Source organism: Aphelocoma coerulescens, chromosome 5 (assembly GCF_041296385.1).
Source record: "Aphelocoma coerulescens isolate FSJ_1873_10779 chromosome 5, UR_Acoe_1.0, whole genome shotgun sequence".
NCBI classification, from domain to species: domain Eukaryota; kingdom Metazoa; phylum Chordata; class Aves; order Passeriformes; family Corvidae; genus Aphelocoma; species Aphelocoma coerulescens.
Genome location: NC_091019.1, coordinates 12,418,541 through 12,437,348, shown reverse-complemented (window position 1 = coordinate 12,437,348; position 18,808 = coordinate 12,418,541). Strand labels below are relative to the sequence as shown.

General features: G+C 43.8%; 1 protein-coding gene across 6 annotated transcripts in view; it reads left to right on the top strand.

The window, feature by feature from the left end:
• Positions 1-1,483: 1,483 nt before the first annotated feature.
• The window catches only part of BMAL1 (basic helix-loop-helix ARNT like 1), a 48,380-nt gene continuing 31,055 nt past the window's right edge, over positions 1,484-18,808 (top strand). For 4 of the 6 annotated variants that reach the window (XM_069016591.1, XM_069016590.1, XM_069016589.1 and 1 more), the window contains exon 1: positions 1,585-1,654. The gene's annotated coding sequence lies outside the window, so the exon portion shown is untranslated. The other 2 variants (XM_069016588.1, XM_069016587.1) reach the window with 2 other exon arrangements.

Below are 18,808 nucleotides of genomic sequence, written 5' to 3'. Positions count from 1 at the left end.
TCATGGTATACATTTCCATTCTGCTAATGCAGGGTACTTCATTTAACTTGTTCTGCTGGAGGCTTTCTCCCGACTAGGAATATCCTGATGTGAGCAGAGTTTGTATCCAGCAGGGGCCACTTGTTGCCTGTGTTTAGTCCCCATTCAATTAGGTGGAAACGAGCTGTTAATGCTGTCCCGGGCTGAGCCCACGTCCTGCAATAGTGGATTGGGATAACCACAACCACGCCGTGACGCAATCCAGCTGCAATCCACATTTCCCTGGTGATGTTACACTAGGAAACGTAAACCAAACCTCTGGCATGTGGCATCACGGGACAGGAAATGTTAAGACAATTAGGATGTGGCAATGATAATCTGATGCAGCTATCACGCAATCACGATTAGCAAATGTTTGCATTTGAAAGGAGCTACGCTGTGATTATGTTCTTGCAACACATCCCCTTTACACTGCTGTGTGGATTGTCTAAATTTAGACTAGAAAATGGTGCAGTAGACGGCTTTACCACATTCCATCGCTGGCCTTTTGCAGATGCTGAACACAACTGCTGCCGTGAGCAGCTCCGGCATCGTGTGACCGCGCTGGGAGGCGATGGAGCATCAGCGACAGAGACGCTAAGCCAGCATCGCACACGTCCCTCCGAGACAAGCTGGAGGCCGAGGGCTCAGAGATGCGGTGTGTGACACAACACAGACTCCGTGACAGGCTACTGTGACCCACGCACACACCTGGCGGGGTGACGTGGGGCTGCCACGGGGCTCCAGAGCACCGGGAACCTGCGGATGGATGCAGCCGAGGCGGCGGTGCGCTGAAGGACACGATGGCGACCCTCTGGCAGGGTGGGTCGAGGGCAAAGCGCCCATGCGCTGAGGCCCACAGAAGGTGACCCTAAAGGTGGATGGGTCGTCACACCACGACACCGGTTCCGTGAGGCACAGGGGGGGGTTTCCAGGGCCAGGCCGAGGCCTCGCCGCCGGGGGAAGGAAGGAGAGAAGGCCCAGGCACAGCGGCCACGCTGGGGCAGCGCCGCCATGACCTTCGCACCTCGGCGCGTGACGTCACGGCCGCGGCTGACGTCACAGGGCAGTGACGCAGCGGCACGGGCGAGCCCCAGAGGCGGGGCGGGGAGCGGGCGGGAGCCGCGGGCGGCACCGCTCGGGAAGAAGCGTGGGCGAGGCAAAGCCCTCCCCGCCACCCCGGGCACACTCGCCACGAACCCTCGCCGACCCCGCCGCCATCACCACATCCGGGTCCCCGCGGCACCTCCCCGCCGTCCCTCAGCCCCGCCCCTGACCGGGGGGCGGGACCGAGGCCCGCAGCCGCGCTTCCGATTGGCCGACGCCGCGGGGCCGCCCGGGGATTTGCCGGCGCTCGGGAGGGCGGGCGCTGCCCGCTCGCCGGCCGCCCATTGGGCGAGGCCGCCGCGGAGCCGCTCTCCCGTTGGCGGGCGGGCGCGTCCGGTGCGGGGCCGGGGGAGGGTGCCATTGGCTGGAAAGTAGGTTAGTGGTGCGCCGTCGGGTGGCAAGCCAGGCGGAAAGTAGGTCAGGGACGGGGGCTGCCTGCGCCGGGCGTGCGGCGCTGCCGGGGGGCCGCGACCCCCGCCCGCCCTCCCTTCGGCCGGGCGCGGCGCGGCGAGGGGCGCGCGGAGCCGCGGTGAGCGCGAGGGGCGGCGGGCGGGGGGCGCCGAGGGGCGGGGGGGGGGCCGGGGAGGGAGCGCGGCCCCGGCGGAGCCGCCGCCCCCGGGGGCCGCGGGAGCCCCGGGAGAGGCCGGGGGGCGGCGGGGCGGCCCGGGCCGGGAGATGGCGGCGGTGGGACCCCCCGGCGGCGGTGCCGGGCTGTGTGCTCCGGGAGCCGGCACCGCGGCGGGGGCCCCGTTACGGAGCGGCCCCGGGGCGGGCTGGCCCGGCCGTGGGGCAGCTCCGTGGGGCACGGGGCTGACAGACGGGCCCGGAGCCGGACCCCGCGGGCAGAGCCGGGCCGGGGTCCCGCGAAGGGCATGGGCGGCCCCGGGGCTCCGGGGGGGCGTGCCGGGCTGTGCCCCCTCCCCGGTGTGAGTCTCCCCAAGGGACGAGGAGGCTCGGGTGGGTCTCACAGAGGGTCGGTGCCCCTTCCCCCGCCACGGGAGCGGCCCTGTCCGAGCGGGTCCCCGGGATCTCCGCCGGTCACTCCAGGATCGGGGAGGCCCCGTGTGGAAGCCCAGAAGGATGGCGGTACTTGGGAATTCCCTGTTTGTGTCGCACGGCGGCCTGTCCCACCTGCGGGCAGGTGCCAGCCCCACGGCCGGGGGCTCCTCGCGTCCGCCCGGAGCATCCCGGGCACCCGCCGGGGCTTTTTCCGTGGGGATCCCCCTCGTCCCGAGCAGCTTTCCCGGTGCCCTGTCGGACACCTGTGTGCGCCTTTCCTGTCGCAAGGAGAGGAAGCTTTCCCTTCAGCAGTGAACGTAACACACCGGGAGCACGAAGGTGGCTTCCCAAGATCAGGATTTTGCGCTTGGGGAGGCAAGGGAATCACTTTGCATTTTTAATTGCTGAGGTTTCTGTTACTCCAATGCCTCGATTATAACAGTTTTGGGAAGATTTTCGTACTTGAAAAATAACGGTGAAGAACAAGTGGGTGTGTTTTCTTGCCTTGGAAGCAAATATGCCTACTGGAATTTTAAAGTATTTCCTTAGTATGTGAGGTAGAAAGGGTCAGCTGCAGAGCGTGATCGTCTGCTTGAATAATTTTGAATCGAATCTCTTTTCAAAATTCAATCTCTTAAGTAGATTTTTTTTTTTAAATTCTGGAACTTCAACATTCAAAATACTAGATTTCTTTTTTTAACATGCTCGTATTAAAAGTACCTGTCCTGCCTGTTTATCTTTTCTTTTATCAAAAGGACTTTTAAAATGTGAATGACTGATAATACACCGGCTGCAGCTAAGTCTGTAAGGGAGAAAAGAAAGGATGTTTGTTCCAATTAAGTATTAATTCTGGCTAACTGTCTCTGTAAATGGTCTTGCAGAAGGCTGAGGTTAAACTCTGCCCTCTTCAGAAGGTATGTTTTGTATCCTCCAGGAATATGCAAATGTAAATAGCTCTTTGAAACATCAGGAACTACAGACCTCTCTCTGGTTACTCTAAACCACAGCTGCTTATTAAGGGAAAGGCTTTACTCCTCCTGACTTCTGTGGGTTTGTGCTTCTCGTGACCATTCTTGGGTTTTTATGCCTGCTTGTAGAAATTGAGTATGTAAAATACTCTACAGCCACAGCATTTCACTAGGGTTTTATGCTGTTTTATCCCATATTCTCTTCCATGCTGTGCATTTGCATTGTCTGCTTGGATGCCAGCTGTGGTGTGTGGGCCTGTGTAGGCTCAAGCTCTGTAAAAGAAGTTCCTTGGGAGAGTAGACAAGAGAGAAGCACCACAGAGAATGTGAGGAAAGCTGTTTGGTTTGGGTGTCAGGAAGCTTGGGTGGCTGGAGCTGGGATTCCACAGAGCCAGAGCTGGAATTAGGGCCTGCTGCCATGTCACTGTCACCACGTGCTCCCAAGAGACCTGCTGTGTTTGGGGACCCTTGCTAGGGATGTATTAGGAAGGTGATGTTTGTAGGGGGACTTCATGGGAGATTTGTTTTTTTTCCTTTAAATACCTGCTCTCAAGGATTCTTTTGGGAAACCAGGAATACGAACAGAGAGCATTGATTGGATTTATTTGGTGGAGCTTAAAGTTGCACACAGTTCTTTGATGCAGTGCAAGACTGATGGCAAAGCTGAGACCTGTGAGAGCTGCAGCCTGTGAGCTGCAGGTGAGGAAGGCAGGTTTTTCCAAGGGAATTGATATCAAGCACGCTGGAAATACCAGGAGGTACACAGGTTAATTTGTTTACAGGAGTACAGAATCACGCTCAAATACAGTATTTTAGGCTGTTTTCAGCATGGGGCCCATTGCCTGTGTTGTTACACTTTGACAGGAGCTACAGGAATCCTGAAGGAATCCATTATTGTTAAGTAAAACAAAGTAAATTTGCTGCATCCTGTAGTGACTTTGTTTCAGTTCTGTAACCTGCATGCTTCTCATTTTTAACCTTTATCATCACTTTTGTCCATAGTTCTCTTTCTAAGAAAGGGCAGAAAAGTAGTAAAAAGCAGCTGCCTGTATTCCCAAGTGTTAGGAAGTTCTCTGGAGTTAGTTGTCTTCAACAAAAGCTGTATAAAGGCATATCATGCACAAATGACTGCAAAGAGAAGCCCAGAATAAATACATATTGTTAATCTTGTGTAGCCTTTTGGTTCTCACAAAGTTTGCAGAATGCAATATTTAAGCTTTCTCTGTTTACTTTGATACATTAAACATGTTTTGAAACTTTAATTTTTGGCTGTCATCATATTTTGAGAGCTTCAGCCTGCAATAATTGATTTTGATAAATGCAGTAGCTGACTGGATGATGCTGACTGGAACTCAGTTACCAACTTTTGAAATTTGGTTATTGAAAGTTCTGCTTGATCAACCCACAGAAATTACAGTTTATGTTTTGGAGGTGCTTGAAGATGCAAATGAGGTGGTTTATGGCATTTTCAAACCTGGTGAAAGAGCTTTTAGTCTGGGTCTTTCAGTCTCTTTAAGAGTGGCTGTAGATGGAATTTAGGTGGTAAATTGATAATGGATGAAGCAAAGGTGTGCTCTGCCTGTGGGGTGTGTGTGTATATCTATATGTATGTGCTGGTCTTGCATTGCAGTAGGAAATACGTTCCAGGTTTAGTCAGATCAAATCCCAACTGATGCTCAGGTGTTACACAGTTGGAACTCAAGACATTGAAGGAGAAAAATTTTGCACTTAAAAAATCAGGCTTTTCTTTCTAGGAGTTGGTGTATTGAGTTATTCAGAAAGCCTGTTTAAGTTTTGAGGATTTTTTTGTGTGAGGAAGAAATCTCAGTTGTGATTATCCATTTGGTTTTACCTGTGTTTAATCACTTTGAACATTGTCAGATAACCTGTGATGTCTATTTAATTGAGCTGCACATTGAATAGGGTGGATATTGAGGTAACTCACTGCCATTAACTGCACATTGCACCTGCCTTTTTTACCTCAATTTGTTGGAAAAATGCAGTAAGGCTACTTATCCAAGGCCCAGGCTTCATCTCCTTGGAAACCTGATCTTTCACCAGATGTTGAGAAATGTAATTTCTTTTTTAATCCATTCCACAGAAGAACACAGATCAAAACAGCATCTTCAGGCTTTGTTAGTCTAGAATATTCATCAACTAAAAAAATAGTCTGACATTTCAGTCTTTGCCCCAAAGAAGATTGATAGTTTCTGTTGTGTTCGGTATTATTTCAAATTTATTTTAGCTGATGCTTAAGTTCCTGGTTTATAGTTTAATTCAATTCAGGAACTGGCTGATAATAGGTTCTTCATGTGTAAGGTACAGGATTGTTTGAGGACCCAGCTCCTTCCATGCCTGCAAGGATTCATCTTTCTTTTCTCTGTTCAGGTCACGCTTTCTCCTTTGCAGCTGCAAAAAGATATTTCTTAGGCAGCACATTGAGAATTTGTAACCTTTTCAGTCTGCTGCCATTTGAGAAGCTGTTATTCAATGTCTGCTGTGTCAGATGCACTTCTGGGTCAGCTGCTGATGTGAGAACAGCTTGTGACCCCACGATGAAGCTGTGCTGGAGTTTAGTAGGTTGGTCTTGAGTAGGAATGGTGGCAGTAGGCTACTTAGAGAGCAGGAGATCTCCTTGGCAGGAGTTGAGAGGGGAGAACTAACAAGCCATTTTTCTTGGGGCCCAAGGTGTTGACGTTCTCTGCTGACTTTCAAGAGGCTTGTTCATGAGTCCAAGCAGCTGAGGCAGATGGTTATAGTTTTTGGGGTTGTTTTGGCAGGGTTTTCCTTGCAGATGTTGGTGGGCTCTGTTTTCCAGAGGTACAAAGCAGTTTAGGGGCACCTGGGAAGGGCAGCAAACACATTGCTAAATCCTTAACAGTTCCTCCCTGTGTGGCTGGGATGGAAATCCATCTTCCCATGGGCAGTTGCTGTAGCTCCGGGAAGGATGTTTGGTGATTCCTAGGCAGCATCTTTTGGCACCATGTCTCTGAAATCACCTTCTTAGGAAGGCACTTTATAGTAATTCTTAGGTGCTCATGAAGTTGCAGCCTTTTGCCTTAATTCCTTTCTGTGTCAGCTAAAAATAAGTTAATTGAATCCATGTCTTTTTAAAAGATTGGATGTATTCTTGATACAGGACTACTCAGAAAACTGAAGTTTTTATAATCCATTTGGGATTGATGTAGGTTTTGAAGGGTGAACGGAATAAGACTACCAGAGAACTCAGAAATTACTATTATTCTTGATCTCAAGTTAGTTTTATGATGAAAACTTCCCTAAAGTGCCTTTTCCTTTTATAATTTGCCTAACCAAAAAGAAAAAAATCAGAAAGACTGGTAGATATTGCTAAATAGTGCTGTACTGCAGAATATTTGTCACGTGAAGTGAGAAGGAAAAGTTACTTCCCAGAAAAAACAGGAGAAAATAAACCTAATAAACTTTGATTTTAACTTTTCTCCTTTTTTTTTTTTGTAAGAATATTTTTTTCTGTCTTTAAAGCAGTTAGTTTTATAGTTTCCTTGAACTGGTTTGGTTGGGTTTGCTTTTCCTTAACTTGTTCTGAATGGATTTCTTTGTTGTCTGTGGATTTTTCTTGGAGTGTTATGAAATTTAGGACTTCTGTTCCAATTTGAAGCAAAATGATCTATTAAAATATCAAAACTTTTATCCTTTATGTTGTGTATATGCATTACAGTCATTAAGAGTGGCAGCAAGTTGGCTTTGGTTTGAGTTCTACTGATATTTTTATCTTTCACTCAAGGACCTCTGATAATTGTATTTTCAATCTCCTTGAGTTTTGGGCCTTCTGCTGTACTTTGGCTACTGGCTTATTAGTTTTCATATAACCTTGTAAAATAATATTTATTTTGCCCATAGGTTTGAATGGCCTGCTCATTTTTCGGGGATAGAATCTGTGGTCCAGAATAGATTGCAAAAAAATCAGATGTTTGTTTTGGAGGTTTGTTTTTTTAACCTTGTCTTGACCATGTTGAGGTTCTAGAATTGTTGACTAAGAAACAGGATGTCTTTTTATTCCTGTGTTGCCTTTCCCAATGTGCTTTGTTGCCAAGGCATTTCATGTAATCTTGCCATTTGCATTTGCAAATTGGTTTGTTAGTGACGAAATTAATTCAATAGGTTGATGGAAAAAAGTCAGTATCAATGCTGTGCCCTCAACATACTTAAGAATATTTTTGTGTTATACTCAGGATGTGGCCCAAATTAATAAATCCAGAAATTTACTTATGTGGTCTTAGAGGGCTCTGATACCTGGAATTGCTTTTTTTTCCTTATCAATCTGATAAAACCCCAGAATATTAGGCAAATTTTGCTGCCCTAGAATAACATTTTACTGTGGCTTTAATCTATACCCAGTTTACTATGGCTTGGAAGTTTCTATTACAAATAGTGTTGTTTTCTTCCTATTTGTAGAGTTTCTTCTTTTTTTTCTTACTTTAAAATATATTTTTGCTGCAATGACCAAACCAGCCTCTGAACGTTGTAGTTTATTTTAGAAACCTGTCAAGTCAGGTTCAGTGACTTCTTAGAGGGACTTGTCATATAAAAACATTAGAATTGCCGTAAGTGTGCTGTAATTAAAGAACAATCTGTTCAAAATGTTGTCAAATGCTTGCTATGCAGTTTGGGTCCAAATTCTAGAAGTACTAGAAGTAATCATATTTTGGAAATACAAGGCCAGCGATTGGATATTCCTATTTTAAATAGAAAGACAGATATAAGAATTGATGCTAGTTTGGATTTGTGTTGGGATTTTCTGTTTCACTTCTGTTAGAAATTTTAGGCCTTTTATATAAATACATTTTTCTCTATCTGAGACATGTGCAACTTGGTCAGCTTGTCTGGCCAGGAAATAATCTGAAGAAGGATGGGTATTTCCCTATTAGAGCATTTTAAAATCTAGTTCAGTCTGTTTAAGATATCCCAGCTGGCAATAACGAGATCTCAATTACTGTACTTGGCATTATTTGTTGGATGAGGTAATTCCTGTCCTCATTTATCTGACTTGACTATGAGACTCTTCCATAGCAAATGCCTGCTTTATTTTCTTAGCTGGAGTGGCTCTTTATTTGGCTTACTCTAATGCTTTTGTCATTATCAAGAATCAGATGATGAGGGGAAAAAAAAACCAACAGAGGAGAAGGTGACTGCAGTCAGCTGTTGGAGAAACTGTTTGTATATTCCTATTTCTGGTGGAGATTATCAACTCGCCATCTTAGAGCAAATTTTAACAGTTGGGTACAGCTGATGCCATTGTGCAAGTTTTCTGACTGTGTCCTTTCTCTGTGTGTTCCTCACAAGAATTCTGGCCTGACTGATGGATTTTTGCAGATTTTCAAAGAACATGTGGGAAATTCCAGTGTTCAGGGCAGGATCATCAGGACTCTGCTCGGCTACTTTGACAGGACAAAATCCTATGGCCAAAAAGAATTACCTGGTTTCAGTGCCCAGCAGTATGGTTTATAATGACACATGAATCCTTTGCATCATCCATGGGCAGCTGGTTGAGTTGGGACAACAGTTTTGATGATCATTTGAACTGGGTTGCCATGGACAATGTAGCCTCCACCAATGCTCCAACTCCTTCCTGGCTAAGAATTTCCATCCGTGTATCCAGTTCCTCTGCTCCATGGTGGCATTTGTGTTCAGGCAAAGATCCAGGCCTGGGGAATCTGCTGGGTCTCAATGCTAAGTACTTGCTCCAGAAGAGTGTTTTAAGATTACTGATCCCATACAACTTGTGGCTTCGTAAACATTTCTGCTTTTGTAGGTTAGGAAACAGCACAGCTCACGAACTGAGTAGTGCTGAAGGAGAGGTGGGAGAGGCAGAAGTGTGAAGAGTGCTGTTTTAAATGTGTTACACTGCAACCTTCATGTGGAAGAAGAGGCTTTGTGACAGAATATTTTTAGATTAAACTGTGTTGGGTCATTTCTTTCATAAATCTACATAAAAATTTGTTGAAAAAATCTGGCTTAGACACTGAAACGCAGAAGCCAGAAAAATAAGCAACTTTTTACTCTCATCTCTGAAGCTATACAGTGGAGCTTTTCAGTATTTATTGTGCCATTTTTAAAAAATTCTCTTTTCTAACAAGGAATAGTAACTCAGGCAGACCTCTGACTCTTTTCCCTTTCCCCTCACTGGCCCATGTGCCTCTGGGTTTCCAGATGAACAAATATAGAAGTGTTTCAGATACTCAAATCTCTCAGGAGCTCATTCACCACCATCACCTGACAGAGTTTGCCAGAGCTGAACGCTTATGTGTCCAACTTGTTGTCAAACTGATAATTTATGTAAAATTGGCGGAGACCCAGCAATGTCTCCAGTTAAACTTGCCAGGAAGTCTGGAGGAAATAGAATATAGGAAGGAGACTGGGTGGAAGAAGATTTTTTTTTTTTAATTCCCAAGATAATACGTGGTTTGAACTTCACTAATTGTTCACACCTCTGCTGCCTTTGAGGAGGGGACATGTCTGTTAAAAAAAAAAAAAACAAGAAAAAAAAACCAAAAAAAAAAAAAGAAAATCTTGAATTGCTGCTTAAGAATGATTCCCAAACTTGGCATAGATCCCATCTTGCTGCCAGTTCATTTAAATATTCTGTTTTCTAGAAGCAAAGCTCTCTAAAATCTATCCAGGCTTCCATTTAGAGAAATATTGGCACCATAGTTTGTTCTTGATGTTCCTATCAAATAGCTATTCAAGAGAATTGTTCTTGTGTTCAGTGGCATGAAAAACTTTGTAAGACTAATGCACCCTTATTATTTACTAAAAATGTTCAACTTTATGGGGAATATAAATGGAATGTAAGACAAAGTTTAACTCAGCAGATAACAGGTGAATCAATGCCTTCTGCTTAAAGTGAATTGGCTTATTTTTTTCCTAGAGCATATGAACACTAATAAGGACCAAATAGTTGCACATCTTGGGTAGAAGCAGAACAAAAAAAACAAACAAACCCTCTTCCATGTAACAAAACAGTGAGCAAAAAGTACCTATTGGTATCTCATCAGAGAGCCAGGTAGTGCTGTAGCGTATTGATGATCATTATTCAACATTTTATGATTTTTAAAGTTCCTTTAAGTGCTTGAATTAGTGTTGGGGAGTTATGGGTGCTTTTTAGACAAAATGAGCATTCCTTTTAGAACAGGATTTGCTCAGGCAAGTGCCTAAGCCTCCATGGATTCATTCATGGTGTGCTGTAACACTTGTGTAATCTACTTTCTTTGGCACACGTTTCAGATGCATGCTTCTTATTTTTTAAAACAAATATTTGGTCACTCATCCGATTCATCCTCTAGTTTTAGGATATTTCTGTGGTTTGCTAGTTTCCTGTAGCCCCAAACATACTGGAATGATGGTGTCCCTTGACAAGGCTGGAAAAGTACTGGTTTCTGTTATTTGTCAATGAAACCTGTTTTTCCATTTTTCTGTTGGATTTTGTGTGGCGACTTTGGAAAGCCTGGTAGCTGGTGTCTTAGCTGGCCTCTGACTTTATTTACAGACACCCACACTCAAGAATTCACCCTTAGAATTGCCTGTGTGTAGCTTTCTGTCCTTTAGTCTCAGTTCTGTGAGTGCTTTGTTTGCTCTTCTGTCCGTGTGTGTTGTGTGGCAGTGACGATGTTTTGGAGCGATGCTGTGTTGGCAACCAGGTCACAGAATAATATTGGTGCAAGTTCTCAGGCTTGCCTGGAGGAGTGGCTGGCAAGTGGATTTCAAAGACTTTCAGGAAGCAGAAAAAGAAACTCCCCTGCCCTTCAAACACCTGGAAGAGTCTTGATGCACTAGCTTAAAGGAGAAATGTTAGGGATAAGTACAGCTAACTTTGATTGCCCTTTCTAGCAAACCTCATTGCACGCTGTAGTGAAGGATTACAGTTTTTCACCTCCAAATAGAACCCAGCACATCCCCTTTAACTCCTCCCTATGACGGAATTTGACTGAGTCTTTGTTTGGCAGCAGCGAGTGAGGTTCTCTTCAATCATGGAGTTCTGTATTTTCCACACATCCTTCCAGAAGTGTACTCATCACAATGATTTCCACATGTGAGCTTGTCCTTGTTTTCCACCCTTCAAAGGGCTGGTCACTCAGTTCCTGGTGGCTCCCTGTGTTGTTGTGTTCTGCTTTTACCTTCATAGTTTTCACATTCCCACTGCTCAGCTGTAGGCATCAGTCGTCTCAGTGCAGTAAGATTTGATGGTTTCATGTCCCATCCCCACACAGAGCAATGTTTCTCAAACCTAACCTGAGTAACATTCATCCAGGAGTAACATTCATCCAGGTGCTGTCTTGGCTGTGCTCCTGTGGTTTGGAGATGGATTTCACTTGGATGTTGATAAAACAGCCTTCTAGAAAAGGAGCAAATTTATCCAAAGCAGCAGCTCACAAACAAAATAAATAGATTTCAGATTGTTTCTTAAATGCTTCTATTACTCTGGAGGCTTTGTAGGGTTACTTTGCTGTAATCTCACTGTAGGAGTTTACCTGTGTGCTCCCACATTCAGGTGTGTGTTGGCAAGGGAAGTTATATGGACACTCACTGGTGAGCTGATCATCTCTCCCCTCCATTTCACCTGCCTGACTTCCTGAACCACCTTACTGTGATCTACTCAGACTTGGAGTTTTTTAAAAAATTACTTCTTTACAGGATTAGTTTTAATCTATTTTGGATCTTTGAACAGTTCACTGTGGGGTTAGGTAAGCACCAGTGCTGTATGGAAGGACCCAGCTGAATGCTGAAGCCAGGAGGTTAAAAACTCTTGCAGTTACAAAGGGTTAAAAGGTTAGATTTTCAGCTTCTCAACTAATGAAATAGTGTGAATTCTGTCACCTGCATCTCCCAAGGAGGAGTCTGTGCTGCACGGTAAAAATCCACCTAGCCCTGTGTTAAATAAACTATCAAACTGATTCATAGTTACTGTGTGTGAGCTGAGCAAGGATTAGTCAGTAGCATTGGTTCTGGCAATTTCCACTTGGCTTGCTTGAGAAATACATGTGCCCTTTCTAACTAGCAGCCGAGAGTCCTGTTTCTGTATGTCACACTTCCAAGAGGAAGTGACTGAGGGTGGAAGGACTTTATTGACTGGCAGTTCCCAGGGCAGCGTTAGAGAGGTGCACAAAAGAATCTGTGCCTTGGTAAACAAGGATATCAAGCTGAACTCAAAGGTAGGTTGATCTATGGAGGATGTTAAATATGTCATAATTTTAATGCTTTCTCGGACTTGATAAAGTGTGAGTAGAAAACTGAAAAGAGTTCAAGGAATGAACTGGTTTGCAAACATAAATTTACAGTGTCAGATGAAAGGAACACAACTAAACTTACTTAAAGGAGGAAAAAGCAATTCACTGGATTAGTCCTTCAGTTAATGAGCTGATAATGTTATCTGGTAGGAGAAAATGAAATGAGGTTTAATAGCATATAGGTGACTTAGTGAACTTCAGGCTAGAAAAGTTGGAAGTTAGGAACAAGAAGAACTAAGCTTTGGAACAGAAAAGGTGGGAGGCAAGTAATGGATTCTTACAACACATTGGTTCTTGCAGGATATCTTTGTAAAGTAAACTTTGGCCTGAGTTACAGCATATCAGTGTGTCCTATAAAATAGTAGATGAGGTTGCCTCCTGTTGCAGCAGAGGAGAGCAGAACACATGATTGTACAAGGGAACAGATATGAATGAAGCTGGTATCAGTGTTAAGATAAAACTTGCCTGCTTATCTGTATGATACTCTGTGTTTGAGTAGAAGGAAGTGAAAGGACATACAGCTTTTACCAGGCTGAGAAGGAGAGGGATGGCCAGAGAGACTTGGAGCAGAGAGGAGGGAATTACAGAGACTTGCAGCAAAACAACTTAAGGTTAAAAATACTGCAGGGGGTTCTCATGTTGTTATTCTCTAAAGCATAGATAAAATGTAATATCCACGAGTTTTGGTCAGCAAAACTAAAAAGTGAAGCAAACGTCACTTTTGATGTGTAATCTTAATAATTAAAGGGAGAAAAATATAACACTTCTTTATTTTGAAATAAGAATATGAAGTTTTAATACCTGTGATTAGGTGAAAATTTTGAGCACTGATACTTGAGGGAGAGAAGAGTGGGAGAGAAACCTGGGGAGCTATACTCATATTTAGGAAAACAAAGATGGAGTGATTTAACATGAATATAATGAAAGTGCCTTTACATTTGTCAGTTAAGTTACTCACAGTAAATATTTTGTGTTTAGTCAGTTACTTCAGAATTTATAGAATATAAATGTAAGCTTGTACCTTTAGGGACAACAAGTAAGCTCAATGCATGTGGAAGAGGAGACAGAGCCTTTGAAGACAGCTGAAGGGACTTTAGCAGATATCTTTAAAAAGCATTGCAGTTGAGCCTCAGATGAGTGACTGAAGAAAACACACGTACAGAAAGGGAATGCATTTCTCTGTTAAAGTCAGGGCACAATAGTGCATGAGACTGAAGTGAACACTGCAGAAAAATAAGACTCTGAAAAAAGCCAGAACTCTTTCTATCTATTGTTTAGTACATGATCCTCTGAAATATGTGATTCTTTTCTGTTCTAAGCATGTTTGTCTGGTTGCGTTTTCCCCCTTGTGTAATCAAAGCTCAAAGGTTGGACTTGATGATCTTGGAGGCCTTTTCCAACCTTAATGATTCTATGATGAGTAACAGTTTGCCTGCTTTAGTGGCTCCTTTTGGCCTCTTTTAAAAAGTGAATTGAGAGCTCTACTTAATGATAGGAAAGATCTGATACTGTAGGAAAGACTTGAGGTGAGTGGGGAAGTGTGTATGGACTGAAGTGCTTGGCAAGGTGAGGCTCGGGACTGCCATTCTGAGTGTTTGTTTAGGGTGGTTTCTGCCTGCTGACTTTTACGTGGCTCCTTGCTCAGTGCAGTTGTTTCTGGGTGCTGCAGAGAAGTTCAGCTGTTCAAACTGGGTATGAAATTCCACTTACGAAAGCAGACACTGAGCATATAAACCTGGCTTCCTGTATTAGACTGTTTTTTTCTGATAAGCTAAGCTTTTGCAAACTGCTTTACTAAACTCGTAATGTGTATTGATTCAGTTCAAATGTTCCACCTGGTGCCGAGTGATGGTGTGGTGGTAATTGTGAGTGAGTTAACTTAAAACAAAGTTGACCGGGAAAGGTTTTTTGAGGATGTTGTATATTTCACAATTTCCCTATGAGTATTCCATGTACTTGTAAATAGAAGCTTCTCTGAATACTTAGACATGGAGATAATGTCCTTTTGCTGATACCAAAAGAAGGCAAGAGAGACCATTGTGTGCCATAATGAAGACCCAGTTCCTGTAGAGTCCTGTCTCCTGCAGGGCTGTGAGTTGCTCCTGATGAAGAGTAGGATGAGGGCCCACAGTTATTTTCAGCTCAGGGACTTCACAGGCCACATGTGATGGTAACCCTCAGCAGAATTCCTTTCCAGGAACTGGTCCTACCTCTCTGTGCAAACCACATGAGCTTCTAGCCCTCCTGTTATCTGGCAGAGAGCTTCCACAGCCTTCCACCTTGTGTGAAGAACTGTGTTGTTTTTGGCCTTTCAGCCAAGCTTTGTTTGATGTCCCCATGACATTTGATGATTTTGTAGACCTTGGTCCTGCCAGTTTTCTAAGATGAAGAGGACCAGTTTATTTCATTGTTCCTTAAGCAGAACTCATTGCCTCTCTTGTTCTACTGAGTGAAAGTAGAAAGTTCTCTATTTTCTAATAAATTTAATTGCTGTGGACTTGTTGGATGATATCCAAGCCATCCTCTGTTCAGGAGCTGTAAATAATTATGAGCATTTGTAAGTGTTAACTAAGGGACTGCATTATTAATATTTGGCACAAGTCTGCTACTTGCAGAAATAAAATCATCTAAACCTACTTAAGCTTTTTTGAGGAGGAATGTGAACTGTCTAGTGATCCTTCCTAGGTCCACTGGGATCAGACTGTGTAGGTCGTGGAATGTTGTCTTTTGGAATAAAACAATGGGTTGGAAAAACTTCTGGTTGCAACTGTTAGTCAGATGTCCCTTTGCTCTGTGTTGCATCCGTTCTTGATTAGGAGAGGAAAGGAGGGTGTTGCGTGGATGGATCTTTGAGTCAAAGACAAGAAATCATTAAAAAATCAAGCACGCAGCCTTCAGTTTTATGAAGAGTCCTTTTTTGGGGTGGGTGGCTGTGGTTTGTTGTGTTGGGTTTTTTTCTGAACAGGCTTTCTTCCTCAGTTGCCCATGTTTGGTCTTGGCAGGATTTTTTTATCTCATTTTTTTTTGTATGTGTTTGTATTACACACTGTTCTTCCCCACTTGCATTTCCATTATTTTTAATTTTTGTAATGGTTGAGATGTCTACATAGCATAAGGATTTCATTAAGTGAACTGCTGGTGTTCCCTGATCGTTCCTCTGCCTTTATAAAGGCTGTCATGATTTGGGAACATGAGTCTTTGTTCCAAATACAGCAGCAATTTTCAAATGTCTTCGATTTCAGTTGTAATGTAAAAGTATGCATTCAAACTTGACTGATGATTTAAATTAGAAATCATAGATTTAAAAGCCTGTCTGGAAAATGCAGGTCTGAGGCTTCTATCCAGCTGTATCTCTGGCTGCTGAGTGTCACAGGTTTGGCAGTTTGGTGGTTCTCAGCATCAGCATGAATGTACAGAGGCACAAAAAAGGATTCTGTTGTATCAGCCATTTCTCTAAAGGGCTGTCCTGTTGCTGAAGGCCTTTCTCAAGAAAATAAAGCTCATGCTCCCACTGCAGCAGTGACTGCAGAGTGGATAGAAATACTCCTCTACAGTGCCTGTATATTTATAATTTGTCATTCACAAAAGAGCAAGGAAAATGTCACAGTGCAGATGTGAATCAGTAGAAAGGTTTCAGCACACCTTGTCTTGCTCAAACCAAGGAGTTATTTACGTGTTGAAAACAAGTCCTGTGGGAGTGCTGTAAATATCTTGAAAGTGCAGAAAGGCCATAACAGGGATATTTTAACCACTTACTGTAGTTGAATGGGACATTTCTTCCTTTCCCCTTTTCTGACACCTCTCCTCCCCTTGCTTTGAGCTGCTTCTGGTTATCATCTGACCTTTCAGCAAGACAGCTGAGATTTCTAACTCCCCAGAAGACTGTGCTTTCCCTTTAAGTTGTTATTCAGTCTGATGAATTCAACACACTCCACAGGCTCTGGGGACTTTATAAAAGTCTCTGCTGGAGTACTGGAAGGGAAATCTGGGGGAAGAGTGACAGGAGAATAAAAAGGAAGTAAAGCCATCCCTTTGGCACTAAGATGTTCTATCAGCTGTTCTGTGAAACTTTGCTGTGAGGTTTTCATCAGTATGTCATGCTTATCCTGAACTAGACAAATACAGCTTTCTCCAAGCCATACTCTGATATTTTTCCCTAAACTGTCACTTAATTTGCTCCATCAAGCCTTGCTTTGAATGCTATAATTCAAAAACAAAGCCTCAAAACCAAAGCTGTTCAAAATGCTGGTGTTAGCGATGTGCACACTGTAGGGTGTTTGAGACTCACCTTGAACATGTGTCACATTGCACAGAAATTCTAGTTTATCCAAGGAAGAGAGAAGGAAGCATAAAAAGTAGCTAGTGCTGTAGTAGAAGCCAAGAGCATTCACTTAAGTGTTCAGTATATGGTACAATGAGACATCTAACTTTACTTTTAATGTCCTGCTAAAGGACTTCTTTGGGTTGTCATTGTGGTTTCACTGTCCCTCAGAACTGGAGGACGCTGTGCTGCCCTCCTGCCTTGTTCTGTCGCAGTCCTTAGCACTGCTTTGGCTGGACAGGGAGTTGTCAGCTACAGCAATTCTGCTCCTAATGTGCTGTGTCAATATTAGTGCTGGCCCGGGGGGCCTTGGGAGCTTGCCCTACTTCTCAGTGTTCTCTGTGGCTGTGCTTCCAACTGCTTTATGTGGCTCTCTCCGAAGGGCAGAGTGTGGGATAATGCCCCAGTGTGAGCTGTCGTAGCTCGGAGAGACTGCCTTTCTCAGCCTTAGCAGCAAATGCCTCCTTTAAAAACCTGGATTTCAGGAATAGGTGGTGTTGTTACCTTTGAAGCATTGACTGAGGCTGCAAATGACATGTGTATCTTTTTTTTATGTTTGTTTCTTTATGTGTTTTCCATAAAACAATTTAGCAAGTGCTAAATTGTTGCAGTGTCAGGGTTTCACTAGTTTGATTTGGATTTAATGGGCAAATAGTGTTACTTCAGGAAAGGAACCTGCTGGAGCTTATTTATGTCAGTGTTTATTGTTGCTCCACCAACAGAGGGACTCCAGGGTGCACAGGGAGGTAGCTGCAGCTATTTATCAGGTCCATGTGTGGGAAGAGATTTTCTTACAACTGGAAACTTGTCAATAATTTTAAGTTGTAAATTTTTGTTTCCACACAAACTTCATTCATGTATACAGTAGCTATACCATCATTGTATGTTCTCTGGAAATTTTTTTTAGCAGATTCCTGCTTGTATGCTTAACAAAAAGCTGTGATGCCCTCCTATCCAAAAACCGCTGGTATTGCAGGAGAACAAAAATTAAGTTGAGCCTCTAAGATAGTCTGAAGGAAGAAATATGTATGTTCATATGGATGTGATGCATTTGTGTTTGACAGCTGATTTTGTGTGAAGTCAAGAAGAGATTTTAAGAAAGCAGTGGGGGAAAATGAACCTGTTGAGGATATGTGAGGTAGAGGAAATGGTAGAGAGGCAGTCAGAGTGAGGAGTACCCCAGCTTGGTTCCAGGCAGGGTGAGAGTTTCTTCCTTTTCCCAGGGCTTACTTTAGGATGGAAGGGAAAGTGACAGCCTGTTGGCTTTGCTTTGTCAGGCTGGCAGAGTGCTGAGAGCAGGGATGGCTTCTTCCAGCCAGGGAGGAAATCCAGCAGGACCAGAGGGAAAATGCAAAAACTGGAAATGAAAGTATCAGCTATAAATAGAGCCACCTGTCTTTGCTCCTTCTTGTGATATTTTTGCTCTCTTGTTCCAATGCTTTGTTCCCTGAAGATATAAAGTATTTAGCTGTAGTTTGGCAATAGATCTCTGAATGAAAGGTCTCGCACATGCCAAATGTGTTTGGGTTTGTCGTAGTAATAATGTGACTGGAAAACAGAATCAGCTCTGTGCAATATCTCTAAAAGTATTTGGACCAGGTGATTCAACTCAAAAGAAAATACAGGAAACTAGGATTTTCACCTTAATAGATGCACTTCAGAGGCTGAAAGAAGTATGTAGTGGTTCAGTCTATTCAGCTGAAAAATGGTTAACTTTCCATAATGCATGAACTTTAAAAGTCAAGTGAGAAAATATTACTTGGGTAGTAGTCTTATGCCATGGCTTGAATGTATTGTCTGGTTTGGATGCCTACAATGCTGCAGTAAGAGGAGGGAAGAAAATCAGAACCTGACAAAAGCCCAGAAGGATTTGGTGGCTGGAAGCTGGAGTAACTAATGGAGTACTAAGGTAGTGCTGTGCCAGTGAGAAGAGTGAATTAAGTTAAAGTTTGTGCTCACTTGAAATGTTAGTCAGGTGATCCTATGACAAGAGGTATTAAAGTACAAGCAGTAGTTCTGAGCTTGAGGAAGAAGCCCTGGAAGGGGTTCCATGGTGTGCCAAGTCACTCATCAGACAGGGTGGATATTAGAGTGGGAGCTGACACAGCTTCTACTTTTGACATAAATGAGGA